The 14480-nt window shown below is 31.9% G+C and overlaps 1 pseudogene across 1 annotated transcript in view; it reads left to right on the top strand.

Moving 5' to 3' along the window:
- Positions 1 to 207: 207 nt before the first annotated feature.
- Positions 208 to 14480, top strand: part of LOC118205536 (cytochrome P450 2J2-like) — a 46125-nt pseudogene continuing 31852 nt past the window's right edge. Inside the window, exons 1-2 of the transcript XR_015042116.1 lie at positions 208 to 484; positions 14314 to 14438. The product of XR_015042116.1 is annotated as a cytochrome P450 2J2-like (transcript). The remainder of the gene's footprint in view (positions 485 to 14313; positions 14439 to 14480) is intronic.

The following is a 14480-nucleotide window of genomic DNA, read 5'->3' on the forward strand; positions in this document are numbered from 1 at the left end:
ACTTAAAAAAAAGGAATTCCTCCCCGAAACTATTAAATCTCATTCAATAATAAAAAAATTTTTATATTTCAGATCAGTTTCATCAAAGTCAACAGAAGTAGATATTCCCTACATGCAGTTCTTATCACTACAGATTCTGTACGCAGGAAAATGAATAAATACCCTTATCTTATCAGTTTTTAAACATTAGTACTTTATGATTAACCTACTAAAGTTTTTAGCGCTCATAAGAGAGCTCAACTACGGTCGCAACAAAATTTTCTCCAAATATGGCACTGTTGGATTATTTGCAAAATATTCCTTCTGTTATTATATACATTCTTCTTCCTCTAATTTTGCACCGGATTATCACATATATTATACAGAGAAGAAATTTTCCGCCCGGACCTATTGGCTTACCAGTTGTTGGATATTTACCTTTCTTAACTAAAAATGTGCATCTCAAACTCATGGATCTAGGGGAAAAATATGGAGAAGTATTCAGGTCAGTTAAATAAAATTCATTTTAAATATTTAATTCGCTTGAATAAGATTGTGCTCATTGTACCTGTTGTCGAAAGAAAAAGTTTTTTCATGAAATAAAAAGTCTGCGAAGATAAGCGAATTTCTGCCGTATACTCCCCGACTCTTTTCCTAACATTTCGTTTCTTTACATACGAGAACTCGCAGAGATTTTTATTGACGATCAATGTCTTTCGGCCTGTTTACTTATGCTTTGTCCTTGCAAACGTAAAGATAAGATTTTATTCATTTTACTGTACTTTTATATAGAAAAATCTAACTTAGCGTAATTAAATAATGCATCAAGTAAATCGTGCTAAGTGAAATCACGTAAAGCGAATGTAATAAACAATAAAAAATATAGCTCGCTCATCAGTTAATATAAGTTTGAAAAGAAACATAAATGTAATAAAAGAATAGTTAAAACTTATAAAAATTAAATTGCTTAAGCTTTTATTTAATGTCTTATCATTGAGGTGATTTAAAAAAAAGGTTCGAAAGGAAGATATTCGAACACTGCTCTATTTTTTTTATTCTGCGATGCATTTTACAATGATTGCTGTTGCTTTAGAATGATTTTGGATTTCCATATCATATCAAAATCAGCACTACACAAATTTTCTCATCTAGCATATTAAATGTGATTAAAAAGTAGCTCAGTTTCTTTGGCAGTTAGTGCCTTAGTCTACTGTTTTAACAACATGATTCTTAGTTTTGTTCAGATTAATGCAATAGAGAGAATTTCACATTTTATTAAAATACGAAGCGTCATTCAACGAATCCAGCTGATAAAATGTACTAAGTCTTAAAGTTAAACTGTTGTCCAAATCAGCAATATTTAAATTTCTCTTAAAAGAAACACCAATTATATATAGACAATGTGCCGTACTTTTGGCATGGTTGTGGTTAAGACTACTGCCATAGCCTTGGGCTCTGATTTAAAATCTTGGAGAAAACATAACTTTTTGTAAGTGTATAGTTCCTTTGTGTATAAAGTTATTTAAATTACTATAGAGCCAAAAGTCATCTTGAGAGGCTTGATGTAGAGGAAGAGAAGTAAGAGACCCTTGGTTTTATCATTTGAGGTGGTATCCAAAAGTATTGAATATACTCATTTTGAGCGCAGAAATTCCAGTTGTCTGCTAGAACAAACAACACTTCACGACTAAGTATGGGTGTCAAACGTTTACAGAAAAATTAACCCGTATACTGCGGTATTCATAGACATTCTGATAGAAAGCAGCAACCGTACAGAATATGATAAAATGATGCAAAAAAATTATGGAAGCGGCCAAAAAGGCATTTTAATAATATTTATTATGAGCAGTTGCTACTTTTTTAAATGAAAAGAGGAAATAAGCAAATGAAAAGACATACGGGGCTATTGAATCTTAAAGTTAAGATTTTTTATCTTATGAATATATATATATAATATAATAAGCAAGGTAGTTAGTACAATACTGTATGACCAATTTGGTCTAGATAACATTTTGCGCAATATGCTGCAAAATTAAGTAAATTAGAAATTGTAGTAAGCTCGCCTAAAAGTTACCAGGAGCTGTGGCTCCAAAAAGTTCAACACATTTTAAAAAACAATTTCATTGAAGGGTGAGAAATTATGCTACACGAGTAAAAGAAAATAAACACAGTAAAATACTAAGCGTTGGAAACTAGTAATGGCAAAAAATACAGTAAAATACCTATGGATGTGACACTTGAAAAATTAAAACATATGAAAATCAAACCAAGGAACAAGTTAAAACGTATAACGAACAAAATCAGATAAAAATAGAAAGCAGGAAATGGTAAATTAGCTGAATTCGAGGTCCAATCTGGCTTTTCAAGGGAAGTATCTAATTGAACGTCGAATCAAGCTAACTCCATTACGCGTTTCGCCGAAACAGACAATTGAAACTTTTTCGCTACAAAATTTTTAGACAAAATGTCTTGGAAAATTTATTAGTCTCAATTCTCTGTTCCTATTTCCCGACGCGTCCGCACAAAATGACACATTAAGGTGTTAAAATATGTGAAAACTATTCCGATTACATCAAAAATCAAGACAAAAATAAAAATAAAAATAAATAGCGGTCTGCTATTAGTCCTAAATATACAATAACATACGGGCTGGACCTGCTAGCTTAAAGATTTATACCTTTATAAAATTTAGAAATATGTAATTAAATTTAAAAGAAAATTTAAATGAAAACAATCACAGTGGGTCTTGCTAAGACCAAGAAAAAAGTTGTAGTAAAAGAAACGGAAAAAACTGACTTGTGGCGATGCAGAGCTCTCCCTCTAAAAACAAGTTGAAAAGGGGTTGTAATTCCCTTCTGTGGACTTCAGCGTCATCCCACTCGTCGTGTGACGTAAGTAGGGGGAGCGATGTCTTTTGGGCATCAACCAATACGAAAAGACTCCGTTAGCTGTAACTCGTCTCTAATTTTCGAAGGGGGTCGGAAGGCTCGGAAAAACGTGTAAAGATTTCAAAATGGCGTCAGTCAAGTTGTTGGAAGAAAAAATTGTTACTGAAAGTGAAAATGGCTAATTCAGCTAAAACTACTAAACTTGGCCACTAAAGTAAGAGTAAAAGGAAAAAACAGTCATTTTGTTAATAAAAAGTCGTAATTCTTCAAGCTAGCGAGCGATCAAGCTACTATGAAAAACGAAAAGGCCCGATTTGTTAATAAAAAAAGTAAAATTGGCCATCAAAGAAATTTAAAACTATTTAAACAATAGTATTAAAAGTATGGTGCCAAAATTTTTTGGAGGAAAGAAAATATAGTAACAAGAATTATCTGTACATTTTTTACATTAGATTCTCTGAATCAGCCATCCACTTTATACCTTAACATTGGGCTTTAAGCATAAAATATCACTATCTAACTCAAAAAATCTAAAAATAGGTAAGGCTAATGCAAGCTTTTTTTAAAGTAATTTTAATTATTTTATGAGGAATAAGTTACTTTCAATATAGTTACGAAGTATAGTATTTCTTCTTTTAGGTGTTTTGCATTATTGCAGATTCTTTTTATTCTGAGTAGCTGTGAATAAATTGTGTTAAGGATGACTCTTTTGGAAATATTTGAATTCCAGTTGGTTAATTTTAGTGTGGAAAAATTAAATTCTCTTCTTTTGTCGTAAACTTTTATAAAATTGTGATCAATAATATGTAAATCAAGGTAGACTACATTATGCTGCTCTGTATTTGTTTTATTTAGTTTTAAGCATGTAGGGTAGATATTAGCAACTTCTATTTTGTTGTAGTTATTAAATGCAATGACATCATCAATATATCTATAGATGTGTTGGTAAAATTTATGTTCTTCTGTACTGAGTGAACGGACAAAGGTCAATTCTTTTGTAAAAAGGAATAATTCACAGACAGAGCTTAAAAAATTACCACCCATTGGGATTCCCTGCACTTGTTTAAAGATGCTATTGTTAAATTGAATAAAATTATTGAAGAGCACGCTGTAGAGGAAAAGATGCCATTTTTCGTTGCTAATAATGGTAGAAATTTGCGGAAATAAATCTGGAAGAGCAAGTAAACTTGTAAATATTTCTTCAAGTGGTAGAGAAGTATAGATGTTTTCAAAGTCGTAGCATTGGATGTGGTCTATTTTAAGTGAATTTACAGTTTTAAGAACTAGTTCGTTACTAGAGATCATCCAGTTGTAATGCAGATCCTTAAAATCATAGTTATTAATTAGGTCACGTATTATACGAAGTTTTTGTGCAAAAAGATAATCTATTTCTTTAAGATAACTTTTGGTACTATTAGCTATAAACCTGAATTTTATTGGAGACTTATTAAATTTTGGTAATGCATAGAGATTGGCAAACCTGTTGTTATATTTCTGGGGATGTATTTTAAGCCTTTTATGTAGTGCGTTAAATTTATTGAGAAGAATCTTAGTACTGGTAGTGATTTTTTGGTAAGTGCAGGTGTTATTTAACTTTTTATGCAGAAGGTTGAAGTAAAATTGTTTTCAAATAACACTAAAATTGTTGCTGGCTTTGTCAATTTTCGTGATGATAAAGTTATCTTGCAGTTTTTGAATAAGATCCTCTAGACGATTTTTATTGTGTAAAGAGTTGAAAAAAGGTGACTTGAACAGCAAATGTTGAAATTCTTTAATTAGTGCAGCTTTCCATTCAAGAAAAGTTGTAGTAGGTAAATTGGATCTATTACTAGCTAATATGATAAATTTATCAAGATCATTATTGAATTGTTTGAGGCAAACGTGCTTATTAATACCGAAAGTAGGCCGAAATTTGGTGCCAAGTTGCATAAGGGTTCGTAATTCTATATCTTCAATGATATTAAGATCTCCAATAATAACATGTTGGTGGAAAGGATCGACATATTTTTTGTAGACAGGCATTAGGCAATTACATTTCCTATTATCTTGTATAACGTGGTGGTTGATAACAAGTTGACCTAAGGTTTTTTCAAATTTAAACAGGGCTTAATTTGAAGTGGCTGGTCAGGAAGCAAGTGTTGAAATTTTTAAAAATGCTAGGTATTTTTAACTGATCGTAAGAAGGGTGTTTGAACTGAATAGTACAAAAAAGTTTTTTGTGAAAAAAAAATTACTATTCTTTAGTTTAAAATTGCAGAAGTCTATAATCAGATCTTTGACTATTTGGAAGCATTGAGAAGGTTGATTTATTATTTTAATCGGATTCCATAAGATAGTATTCTTAAAGGTATGAAGAAGTTTTATGGCATTTTTAGCGAATTCTTTATGTCCAAGGTAGGAATTAAGACTTTTAATAATTAATTTCAGATCTTGTGTTGAAAAAAAAATTTTGTTTTTGGAATCACCTCCTCTAGATCCTCTGGTAGTAGTATTGCTAAAAAATCTGAATTGTCCATATATAGAGATTTCTTGCTGTGTATTGGTGGTATTACTAAGATAGGCATTTAGTCCGTAAGGATAAAGTGACTTTTTTTGAAGTATGTAAATTGATTCCTTGAACAGTCTAAGTTTGGTGTTTGGTACAATATCAAGCACGTTAATTTCTATGTTATTACAATTATGTAAATTATAATGTTCAAGAATTGCTGTAAGCTTATAATCTTTGGTGCTATTATTGTTTTTATTTTTAAATTTTTTGATGTGAGATCTATGGTTATTAATACTGAGGTTGAGAGGGTTTTCAGTTTGACCTATATGCGTGAGAGAACATTCTTTACAGGTAATTTGGTAGATGCAATTGTAAGTCTTTCAAAGTGATTGTGTTTTACTTGAAGTAGAAGGAGGAGGAGTAGCAATAGCCTTACAGGTTTTTCAAAGCTGGTTGCTTCATTTAATTATTTCTATGTTATTTATCTGAGCCAGTAATTGAAAGTAAAGAGGGAGCTAGCCTGCTTTACAGTGTTTTTTGGAAGGAAGACTAACCTATCGTAAAAGTGGAACTGTAAACAGTTTCCGGCAACTTATAAGCTAAAGCTTAAAAACCTAAAAAATTAAAAACATCAGAACTTACTGAAACTTTTTGCGCTTATAGCTGCGAAATATATATATATATATACATAATGTTGAATGATCTTAAATTCACTTAATTCGAAAACAAGTTTTTCTAATATTTGCGCAATAGCTGCAAAGTAAGATAATAATAATTTATTTACTAAAGTTATTTATTTATTAGATTACGGCAAAGCATTCGAGGACTATCTGCCTTAAGGTAGGGATGCCTTCGTGGAGGACGTTTTAATGGAAACTGGCTCGTATACACGTTACACATGGGGAACACCACGAAAACACCCATGCAGCCGGCCCGTTCGCGGGATTCGAACCTCGGACCGAACTCCAACTGTTCAGCGACGTTACCGCTCGGCCGCTGGTGGGCTTATTTACTAAAGAAATATTGATTATTTTATCTCTTAACATAAATTTAGTATTAACGCTATTTCAAACAAACAAACAAAAAAAAAAAAAAAAAAAAAAAAACGCCTATTTTTTCCAAAAATAAAAGCCTCTTTTTGTAATCTTGATGTAGTTAAACTTATTAATTTGATATCCATTTGCTTCCTTACAACAACTTTCCGATTTCAGCTTTCCGCAATATAAGCAAACGACATCATTCCTCTCCCCCCCCATTTGATATTTTCCAAATAATTTCGACTCTGAACAAACCTATCGCTTGCTACATGAAATGCTTTAGTGCAGAATTACCCAGGTTGAAAGTGAGTGCCTTGCTTCCAGGTTCATCTAACAGATTTTATACGATGTCTTTGAACCAACTCATAGTTTGCTCTTTTAAAACGAGTGCTGCTATCTTTTCTTCCTTTTGCTCCCCAACTAGGTTTAGAAGAAAGTGATTTTTGAGGCCTTCCACAAAAGTTAAAACTGAACTTTGACCATCAAAACTTATGTCAAGCTTCGTCGAAACGCTGCTGTCATTTAACCGAAACATTTCATCGAGCTTGCCAGTTTACCTCTAACTTGGAATCTCGCGAGGAGGAAAAGTAAAGCTCTCACTGTCTCTAGATGTGCTTTACTAGCTACGTTGGATGCCACTGTACGGTCTTCGTTACTCTAAATACCAATTCTGAAAACTGTAAATACGGACAGAAGACTTGTCGCTTTGTTTTATCTTCTAAAGTACAAGAAATACAAACTCAGAAGGTTTAGAATAAACTCTTTTATTAAGCCATCAGTCTGACGGTTATAACAGAAACTTAATTAGCCGCAGCTTGCGGAAAGAAATGTTCTAATCAGATAAAAATATTAAGTACAATTGCTTTGTAGTTAGTGTTTTAAATATTGCGCGTTCTTATGTGACTTAGATCGGCCCTAAATATTCATGAAGCAAATGCGAAGAGTGAAGCTCAGGCAGATAAATTAATTCCGTAGCAGTAAGGCTAGAAGAATAACCGATCAATGATAGTTCACAAAGGTTCCAAAGGTTCTTCCAAACTTAAGAACTCTGTGCTTCAAGACAGAAGTAACGCCAATGTAAAACAGAAAATTACTAAGGCAACAACCTTGTGATTGACGTACATTTTAGTCAAGACTACATGATTCCGAGCGCAAACAGATACAGGTCCCTCTGCATAATTAGCAAAGAACCTTGCAACAAAGGAAACGTAACAGTTGTATTTGTACCAAAAAGGACTAAAGCGAAAGAGAAGGTAGCAACATCCGTCGGGCGGAAATAATAACGAAATTTGAAAATTGTGTTAATAGAATTTTAAAACATTAGAAAGGTCTGGATTAAGTAAAGTCGTTAACTGAACAAGATAAATCTTTGTAAACATGGAAATCTTCAAAAAAATTCAATTCACCAATGGAAGAAGTTTTTGGATAATTTTTGCAGACCCAAATCAAAATTATGATCAAATTTCCAACTATAATTAGCTACTGAAGACTTTTTAATTTCGCCTTTTTGGATATAAGATTCGTATTTCTTGATGCGAAACTTTGACGCTCTTTTAGTTTGGCCGATATATCTCAAAACGTAACTGACAAGATATCCAAGCGATTAAAGATTCCATTTTTGACGTTAATTCTTAGAGAATTTACCTCATATCTTATCAGTGTAGTTTGAGATTTATTAGCCAAACTATTAGAAAGAGCGTTGGTTTCGCATCAAGGAACACGAATCTTATGTCTGGTGTATTAATTATACATCGAACATAAGATGCATTAATCGGGACATAAGATGTATTAATTGAATTAAGGCATATTAATTAATTTTCCGATATATTAATTATACATCTTACATCTGTCCGATATATTGATAAATAAACTTTTAAAAATTTAAATATTCTATTTTATGTCACCGGGAAATCCCATGTATCGCATTAATAGATTTAAATAAAATATTTTTTATAGGTACCAATTAATGGTGATTTAAAGCAGTAAGTTTTGATTTTTATAATTGCTTCTAATGAAATAACTAAAATATTTTGTGCTCGAAAGTTAAATAACTTTGTTTATATTTTAATAATATTTTATTATTTAAATAAATTTGTTATTTTAAAAATTACCTTTTAATTACTATAATTATTTAACCAAATAATCAGATGAATGCATATTCCTTAATTATGATAATTTTCAAGTTTTAAATGGCGATGAATTAGTTTCTCGCGCTGGTTAGAATAATCTTATACGCCACTGGCATACGCATATATATTTAGGGTCATTTTTTTATAAAATATAATAATCTATTGTCTTGAATGAAAAAAAGTATCCTGTCGATAAATGCGTACTCGTCAGGCCAATAAGTTGTCGGGCAATTGATACCGTCTGGTGCCGTCTGGCAATTGATATGTGGGGCAAAAATACCGTCGGGCAACCCAGCGTCCAACAAACGACTTGATATTTGGAATTTTATTCATAAGAGACTGGAATAGCCCTAGTCTTTTTTGTTTTGTAAGCACAAAAGTTTTAACAAACGGAAGTGTAAAACCTTCGTTACTATTGCCTCATTTAAAAGCCAAACATCTCAGTTAAAATAGAAATTAACGTTTCTTTAAAACTGTCTGAGTCCTAATGTGAAATGTTACCTATTATCATTTAACATAGCTGCCCACCAGCGGCCGAGCGGTAAAGTCGCTGAACACTGGTAGTTCGGTCCGAGGTTCGAATCCCGCGAACGGGCTGGCTGCATGGGTGTTTTCGTGGTTTTCCCCATGTGTAACGTGTATACGAGCCAGTTTTCCTTAGAAAGTCTCCACGAAGGCATCCTTCCCCTTAGGCAGATAGCCCTAGTGAGCTTTGCCATAATTAAATACACCATACACACACACCATTTAACATAGCTGATGAAAATACGATTGAAGCGCCCTACGGTATAAATTACAGTATCGTTAAAAGTGGGAAAAACCATATAATTGCAGAAAATTTTATTCTGCTCAGGGCACTTTGGGAACAAAACATATTCGCAAAATTAACAGCAATCTCTTCTCAAACAAGGAGTTAGAAGAATATGTCTGATGAATTTTGAATAGATAGAGATTGAGAATAACAAACAGTTTTTTCTGGGCGAGGAGGTAAATGTCGATAAGAACAGCAGTGTATACAACCTTTCGAGATACACTTTTATGTGTGTGTGTGTGTGTGTGTGTATTATGGCAAAGCCTCGAGGGCTATCTGCCTAAGAGGAGGGATGCCTTCGTGGAGGACTTTCTATGGGAAACTGGCTCGTATACACGTTACACATGGGGAAAACCACACACTTTTAAAGAGACATTTCTTGAGATACACTTTTAGTTAAGTAATTTTTGTCTTAAATTTAGTAGCTAATAAATTATCTATTAATCCACTTTAAAATATTTATAAATTTAATATTTAACATAGCGTTAGTTTAAGAATGCTTAATATTTGAGCAGAGGCTTAAGACCTCGTCAATAAATCCATCGATTAACTCAGTTTTTAATGTCTTTTTTAGAAAGAGCTTATTTCAAATAAATAATATAATAACCAGTTTTTGTTCCATTAAATTTTTCTGACTAAAATAATACAGTAGTAAGATATACTGCGGGAATACTCTAAGGGGCTGAAGGAGGGGTCATAGTTCTACAAGGGAAGGCCAGGGGGTATCTATATTACAAAGACCCCTGAAGGGGTATGCGAAAAAGAAAAGATTGGAAACCGCTGGCATAAATAATAAAGACTGCCACTGTTGGGAAAAAATAATCATCACCGCTTATCAACTAACTTATGACTTTTTTCCTATGTATTTAAAAAGAAAATTAACATAAATTTTCATTCATTTTCACAAAAAAGCATTTTAGGAATTTCATAGTCTACCAAATTATGCGGAATTAAAGATACTACTTTTTGCCGAAAAAGAACTCTTGTAAAAAACAATATTCTCCTAAATATATTTTAACGATTGCGCTTTCGATAATAAAATCTTACAAATAATTATTCATAGGTAAAACCGGTCAATAAACTAAGTATTAAAATTTATATTTGACAAATTTTATAAAATTATTTTATTAAATTTCAATTTTATGACAAAGCAGAGACTTCCAATAAACATGTTTCACTCTATTCGACTCTTTGCTGGCTATAAACTCTGTTTAATATATTATTAACATTGCTAATAGATTTTGCTACTATTCAAGCCCGAGTTCGAATCCTTATGACATTGTAAAATTTCATCATTTAAAAAAAAATAGGATTTCAAAAGAATCAAAAAACTTTCGATGGCAGAATAATAATTTTAAAAAATTCTGTTTAAAAAGACTGCATAACTAAGTAACTTTTCAATTATTAATACCAGACACTCACTTCCTGTCTAAGAAATAAAATAGATAAGGTTTAGGACTAGGACCATTCTGATCACATGATAGCTTTTAGTTAAAATGGATGAAATTAAAATTTTTATATTGGTTGTCGTCGGAAATAGGTCCAACTATTATGTTTCTTCTCATCTTATTATCTTTGGTCTTTTAAGGGATTATAAAAGTCTGTAATCTACAAAATTGCTAAACATAAATAGTTTAGACATTTTTATCCTAAAAGGTAAAGAAATCAATTTACGGGTCTATAAAAATAAATTTAATTAATTATAAAATATCGAATTTTAGCCTTGCATCAAACTGTAATTTGTAAAAAAAATCCCCTAAATTAATGCCTTTCTGATTTAAAAGATGCATTTAGAAGTCTTTGAAAGCTTAACATGCATAATTATCTACAGTACCTCTAACAATATCTGCATATGATTCCCTAGAATTTGATCGTATCAGCAGGACTAATTCAACCATGGTAAATAATTTTCAAATTGAAATTTTTTCTCCTGCTGGACCCGTATGAAAATTTAAATTTAGTATATTTTTAATAAGTTATCACGAACAAAAAACTGGCTTATTCATATGACGTTCCTCTTTTGTTATTTAAATCATTTCTTAAAATGAAGCCGTACATCTTCGACCGACTAATTAAAAGAGAAATAGCTTCGCAATCTTTTGTTGCATTTTGTGCGCGATGATCACCCGAATTAGTGTAAAAAGAAAGTAGAATCAAAGTAAACCTTGCTTAATGCGATGTCTTTCTCTGTCCACATACATTGGTTTAAAATGATTCCATTTAACGCTGTTTTGCTGAACGCTGATTCTATTCTGCTTAAAACTTTTTCCATTTTCCTTAACGCTTATATGGCTTTGCTATTAAGTTTTGTTTGTTGAGATTTGCTTGTTAAGTTTTGTTTGTTAAGATTTGCTTTTATTAAGCTTTGCCTAATGTTATTTTAAATGCATCCTTAAGATTAATTCGAATATCAGCGCAAATATATTATTTATCTTTTGACTAGCATTCGAAAGCCACATTGGTGCGATACTTAAGTTTTCCAGGAAAAGAAATATATTTTTAAACTATACAAAAAGGCCACATTTCAACGAATTTTGGCTTACGAGGTGCTGTAGTTTCCTAACGTAATAACGAATAGGCGGGAGGCACTTGTAGTAATTTTAATATGCACACTTTCTGTTATTAGGCTAAATCGGGTTCTCTCCAAAACGTGTTACTCCAATCTTCATAGAAGATAAATTAATATCCATACCGCAATATGATTTTTTTATCCGTTTGCTGTATTGCATGAACACATATTAGGCCGAAATATCAGGATCTTTTACTTTCATCTGTATGAAAGAGAGCTAAACAAAAAGAAAACTGCGAAAAAAACTGGAGAAATGAACCAGCAATTTTTTATTAAAAATAATGTCTTATTAAAAATAATTTCTCAGTTAGTATTTAAAATTGGTTATATGTATAATATTCATTATTATGCTGCAAATAGCCTTCGGTATCGTTACCAGATTCATGTAACTGTAGCAAGTCTTGGAACTTATTACCTGCCAATATGTAAGCATCCTTTTTTTTTTTTTTTTCAGCCTAATTTTAAGTTTTATACGGGCTTTGGTCTTTGAATTCAGCTTTTATTTGTTGTTTTAATAATGATATAAGTTTCAGCATCCTTTAAATAAGTAAAACTTCTTATTTTATCCTTTCGTTTAATCACTATTTTATGAAGGCTATCTAAAATAAAGAACGAAAAGTACATTAAAGAAAAAAAAAATCTGAAATATTTCAGATTTTAACGGTCGTACAGTAGGGTTTTTAAAGTTTTTTACTCTCTCGCTGAGCTCGTCTACCAGTATGTTGTTGCACTCGCTCTTGCTAATCCATTTTTGTCTTTTTAGCTTAATTATTAAGCATCATTTTATTCGCACTTACGCCATATACAGTTCAACAACAAAATTACAAAATTTTAAAAGCAGCAAAGCGGTATCTGTTTAGAATTCCCGATGCAGGTTTAAGTGCCCCTCCCAGTCTTTTCTCAATTCATCGTATCACTGTTCAGCTTCCTTACTAAAATGGTTTTACAAAACATTTTTTTTTTGTCCTTTTATTTTTAACCTTTTGTGTGTTTACTTTATTTATCATACGCTTGGCGCTTATTCTACGTAAAATTCGATTCAACACAGAAATCACAAAATATTTAAAAACAGCACATCTTTAAAATTTCCGATAAACAGTCTCGCAGGCTGACCTAAAAAGGTTTTATTCCGAAGATTGTGGCTACTGGTCGCTTTTAAATAGTTGAGTTTGTTAAAAATTCATTAATGTTTTACAAAATATGGAAAGTAAAATTCAAAATTCTGGCTTCTAGATGCCCATGTTCGGGTAAAAGACTACTTTACAGAAAATTGGATGGCTCTAGATACCGTTGTTTTATCACAGTGTGAGAAAAATGCATGTATTCATGCAGATTCTTCACTATTTAATTTCTTTAAATATAATACAGGGCGATAATATTTTGTGGCAACAATCTGAAAAGTTGTAGAGACATTAAATATTTTTGAAAGCAGGCAAGATGAAAAATAAGCAACGCCTTCGCCGGGAATCGAACCGCGGACCTCTGGAATACGCGCCCAGTGTGCAGACCATCACACCACGAAGGCATACCAAGAAGGCGGGAGAAATACCTTTTAAAGTGATACGCCGTTTTTAGTGATTCAACGCAAAATACATACTCGAAACTTCGAGACTAATATCCGATTTGGGACTAAGGTCTCTTTTCAGCTAAAAAGATACTTCTTGGAAAACAGACCACATTTATCTGTTTTTGTGAGGTTTTATTTAAAATAACCCGTTATTTTTGAGTTAATTATTTTCTTAATTACTTATATGTTCTCGTCAGTCTTCTATAGAATGCAGTTTAGGTACGTTTGCTTTGGCAACATGTACTCCAGAATTTTCTAGCGGCTAATGAGTACCTTACAGTTGCAAAGGATGCTGAGTTGGAATAAGTTCATATTTTGGTGCGTAGGAATTTTACAGCTCGCCAGTAGTTCGTAAGGAGGTTGGATTGAATTGTTTTCATCAATTCGGTTCAAACTACCGATTTAAGTGTGATCTAATTTACATTATATTAAGTTTATATAATTATAATAAATACAACTATTAAAATTGTAGTCTGATTTTATTTATTTTTCTGCAAGAAACGGAGAAGCAGAATTCCTAATTTTTTAATTTTGTAGTTTTTACTCTTTCGGGGAATAAACTTTTAAGCTTTATTCTATTTCATGGTCGTTATTTGAATAACAGTATTAAGCAACAAAACGCGAGACATATAATTTCCTTGAACGTTTAGTGATTTGCCAGAAATTTAGCTTATTTAAACTTTCTAATATTTTTAGCAAATGTATTTCTCAAAATCGAGCATGCATATTTTTGCTCCTGGTCACAGTTTTACTTGGGCAGATAGTAGTTATTCTTTTCTCAGTTTTAAAGAATGTAAAGTTTAAAATACAGAGATTATATACGAACATGTTTTTTTGTCTTTCAGCATACAGCTGGGATCTAAGCCAGTTGTGGTATTGAACAGCGCAAACATCATACGTGAAGCTTTCTCAAAAAGTGAATTTCTGGGCAGACCACCGAATTCAGCATTCACGTTATTAGGCGGTCAAAGTAAGTTCCAACAATAATCTCATTTTCAACGATATCATAATT

This window comes from Stegodyphus dumicola, chromosome 7, assembly GCF_044657685.1.
Source record: "Stegodyphus dumicola isolate Sdum_Otavi_A_Nest chromosome 7, ASM4465768v1".
NCBI classification, from domain to species: Eukaryota; Metazoa; Arthropoda; class Arachnida; order Araneae; family Eresidae; genus Stegodyphus; species Stegodyphus dumicola.